The sequence below is a fragment of the Quercus lobata genome, chromosome 8 (assembly GCF_001633185.2).
Source record: "Quercus lobata isolate SW786 chromosome 8, ValleyOak3.0 Primary Assembly, whole genome shotgun sequence".
NCBI lineage: Eukaryota > Viridiplantae > Streptophyta > Magnoliopsida > Fagales > Fagaceae > Quercus > Quercus lobata.
Window position 1 is genome coordinate 44958252 of NC_044911.1, and position 5012 is coordinate 44963263.

The following is a 5012-nucleotide window of genomic DNA, read 5'->3' on the forward strand; positions in this document are numbered from 1 at the left end:
TAGAATTTTTTCATTGCCTTTCCTCTCCAAGGTTGCTGACCCGGAATGTTTTGAAGAGGATTAGATGGGAGAAGCCGATCCAAGGCTGGTGGAAGCTCAACATAGATGGTTCCTGTTGTGGTAACACAGGTTTGGCAGGTTGTGGAGGGGTGATTAGGGATGATGCAGGTAGGTGGGTTATGGGTTTTAGTAGGAGTATTGGCATGACAAACAGTCTTGCCGCTAAACTGTGGGGTTTAAGGTAGGGCTTTTTTTTATGCGGCAACCTCAACATCAATGCTCTTGAAGTTAAACTTGATGCTAAGTCTATTGTGGATGCCTTAGGAAATCCTTCCTATGTGAATAATGTCATATCCCCCCTTTTGGATGATTGCAAGCTTTTGATTTCTCGCATTCCGCAGGTTTGTATTAAGCATTGCTTCTGTCAGGCGAATAGGTGTGTGGATAGTCTTGCTAGAATGAGCTATTGTCTAGATGCTGATTTTTCTACCTTTGATAGTCCGCCTGTGGACTTAATTGATGTTGTTAAGGATGACCTCAATGGGATGTTTTTTAATAGGGTTTGTTTTGAGTTTGTTGCTACTGCTTAGTTTGTATTGAATCTTATTTTTCACCCCAAAAAAAAAAAAAAAAAAAAAAAAAAAAAAAAATAGTTATGTAAAAGCGATAAAATGATTTTTTTTTTTTTTTTTTCATAACTAGATGGGAATGCACTAATAGTGGAATACCATTTTGATAACATGTGTGAATCAAATTATTAAATAACTAACATGACATTATACATGATGTACTAAAATTAAATTAATAGTAATTTAAGAACTTTCCATTTAATATATATTCAATGAATAATAACTCGTGCTCGTTAGGCCTTACGTAACGTAAGCACAAACTTCAACCTCTTCATGGGAATAACCTATATATTCACAAAGACATCACCATGAAAATTACGTGCACCTAATTATAATATTGCTGAAATGAGCAGTAATACGTAGGGGGAAAGTGAAAGATCACATGAAAGCTTTAATTTGCTAAAACGTACAATTAGAATGGTCTGCTTAATTAACCAGTACCATACGACATTACACCCGCCACCGAAAGATGCACATGATTTTCCCTCCGGTCATTTTCATAATATAATGTGTTGTGGGTAATGGGTATGACCAAATTCTTTGCAAAAAAAAAAGGAAAAAAGAACATGTTTGCTAGTGTTGTCTCACACTTTCCAATTTTAGGTGAAACATTGAGTGTGCTCTTTAATGCTATTCCTCCCTCTCTTTCTTTTTTTTTTTTTTTTTTTTTTTTTTTTTTTTTTAGCCAAAGTTTTCCAAAGTTTCTTATTTGGAAAACTATGGTTGGGTCCTATTGCGAAATGTGCAAAAAAAAAAAAAAAACTATTGAGAAAAAGATATGTCATAATAATAATAAATTTTAATTCATACGTTTATTTATTATGTTTTTAAAATTAGCAAATAGTAAAGTTCGATGCTTAAACCAATGGTTTGTTGCTAGTGTTGTGTTTCTTGTTAGACAATAAAATAACAAAATGTTTGGGGGTCTAGGGGAGAAAGGATTCGAACTACGGGGTTAGTAGCATGTTATAATTATCTCTAAAAATAAAATAACAAAGTGGGGGAGAGAAGTAGAAAAATAATGAGAAAAAGAGTTTTTACTTAGGTGTAAATAGTTTAGGCTATAAAACATATAAATAGTGGTGATGAAAGTCAAAGCCAATAAATAATTTTAGCAATATCCGACAATTATATATAAATCCAACCTTTTTAAAATCCACAAAAATTCGAAGATTTGCTCTCAACGGCAATTATCATAAGCAACTGGCGGCGACTCCATGCCAATATGCCAGAAATGTGGTGGTCCGAAAGCCTAGTGACGAAGTTAGTGGACACAAGTCCATGAGCAGTAGAACAGAGATTGAGGATAACATGTCAAAGAAGGAGAGAATTTTGAGAGAGTGGAAGTAACAAGGTGAGAGTGAGAGTGAGAGGAGAGAAGCTGGATTGAAGGAAACGTAGGCTGAGCATTAGTATCCGGAGTTGTAAACTCGGGATATCCTATTTTTTTAGTATCAAACTATCAAATACATGCATTATCCAGGTGTCTATTTGCTAAATTTTTTACAATCCTACTACAGTACACTTCTACATTTAGAGCATCCGCACAAGTGGGTGTCAAATATAAAATATGCAAAAATTTGCATAATATAGCATAAAATAGACCTGAATCAATGCTTGTAAAACTTTGCATACATGCAAAACTGCTACAGTAACCAAGCATATATGCACGGTTGCTGTAACTTTGTATTGTGAGAGACCACAAAACCTGGGTGCTCTCAAAAAAGAGATTTGGGTACTTTTAGGGCACCTCTCTTTTTGGGTAAGTGATATGTAGTCGCCACTTATTTTTTATACAAAAAAAATAAGAAAAACTAAATACAAAAAATACATGACTGAATTGTACCATTCTCATTGATTGAATAAAAAAATACATATTTGAGAAATTGAAAATTACATGACTTTGAGTCCTAGTTACAAACTACCAAATAATTAAATGGCTTTTTGTCCTACTTACAATTTACCCAAAATAAAACAAAGATAAGGCTAGATCTACCTATCCAAAAGACCTAAATTTGGAGGTTAGGCTACGGAATGGAAAGGTGTTAGTCCAGACAGAATCTGGTCTTTTAGACTCTTGTGACCAATGTACCTCTTTATGCATGCTATGAATGATATGTTGTACATGTGAATAAAACTAAATCACACAAATTTTTTTTATGAATGCATCCTCTTTTTTGTTTTAAAAAAATTTAGATCTATTGTTGTGAGTAAAAAATTAAATTTTGGGTTTATAAAAAAATTAGATCTGTTTTTGTTGTGTAAGAAAAATGTGGTTTTTAGGGAGAAAATTTAGATATGTTTTTAAGAACTTAAAAAAAAAAAAAAAAATGATTTTGGTTTACAAAAGATCAAATCTATTTTTATATGTTCGAAGAAAATATGAAAAAGATTGCTTGAGAAGAGTATTTCATTCATGGAATAAATTTATGCTACATATATTGAATAAAACAAATACAAAAAACGCAACCATTCATGATCTTTTTCTTTATTTCAAAATCTGCTATGTTAAAAAAATCAAATTTGTATCTAAGGAAGATAAAAATCAGTTTTTGATTTAAGAAAAATTCAAATCTGCATCTAATGAAGATGCAGATCTGTTTTTGATTTGAAGAAAAATTCAAATTTACGTCTAATGAATATGTAGAGTTGTTTTTATTTTAAGAAAAATTCAAATCTACATCTAATGAAGATGTAGATTCGTTTTTATTTTAAGGAAAATTCAAATCTACCTCTAATGAAGATGTAGATCCATTTTTTATCTTAAGAAAAATTCAGATCTGCATCTAATGAAGATGTAGATCCGTTTTTATTTTAAGGAAAATTTAGATCTATCTCTAATGAAGATGTAGGTCTGTTTTTATTTTAAGAAAAATCCAGATCTGCCTTTAATGAAGATGTAGATCCATTTTTGATCTTAAGAAAAATTCAAAACTACATCTAATGAAGATGTAGATCCGTTTTTGAGTCAAGAAAAAGAATTGTTTACATGCAGATTTTTGAAAATAAGAAAGAGATCACAAAAATAATAAAAGAATTAAGAACATGTTTTGACAAAATAAATCAATAATTCATGATATGAGTACTTTAAACAACTAAACTAAAAAAAAAAAAAAAAATACAAACAATCATACATCATCACAATAAAAGAAGCATTAAGAAAAGAAAAGGGTAATTAGAAACAACCTCTTGCATGGAGCACTTCTTCTTGAGAGGATGTTTTACGGTTCAAAGAAATTTATTTAATTATCTTTGAAACCTAAAAACCCTAATTTAAGAGAGAATACCAGAAAAGGGAGATGAGAAATTTGAGAGTGTGAAAAGGTGTCTCTGCTAGAGCGTAAAAGAATGTGCTGAATTTTGAGATCCAGACCTTATTTATAGATACTGGAATGCTTAAAAATAAGCAACCATAGGTAGAATGCAAATCGAGATGCGTCTTTCTGCAAAAAAAAAAGTCGAAAAGGGTGTGCCTTATCAGCATCCGAAGAGAATTGGGCCAAAGCCCAAAAGAGTGCAATTCAGCACTTTTAAAGTGCCGTTCAACACTCCAAAAGTGTCGAATGGTACTCTTGGGTGCTGATCGCACTTTTGTGTTCGGGTGTATTTTGGACTCCTTTTTTAGGTTTCCTTGAGCCGATTCTTGCACTTAAAAGTGTTTTCAATCCGTATTCTAAGATTTTTATCTCTTTTTTGGATAATTCAGGTCTTTTCAGGAACAATTATCTTGTAGATAAATACTCTAAAATAAATCTTGATAAAGTTCAAATTATTCACAAATTTATTGTTATCCAATTATCCCCTTTAATCCTATATAAGCAATCCTATTTTGGACACTAATTATCAATCAAACACAAAATTATTTAATTAATTTTAATTTTTTAACCAATCAGAATTAATTTAAATCAATCATGGTGTGGTCAACTCTACCTAGACATAATGCATGCTGACCGTGTAAACTTGATCATATGATATCTTTCGATCCGACAGTCTGATTTGGAAACCGGACATACCGTCGCGAACACTAGAATTTCAAGATTATTTTTATGATATACAATGAATGAATTAATGCATGTAATGCAATCATGATTGTTGGGGTACATGGATGGTTACTCTAGTCATCTTCCTTGATTAAATCATGAGTGCAAAATCGAGTGTCTACATGTATATGATTTTTTTTCTCTCTCCTCTCCCTTGCCTTGTTAGACTCTCTCTCACCCTCTCTTCAATATCAAGAAGAAGAAGACAAGCACAACATCCGTCCAACATCACAACCAACCACCATCAACCACCACCAACATCCACCCACCATCACAACTAACCAACCACCACCACCACCACCACAGCCAACCCATTGCAACATCAATTTAATCCAAACACAAT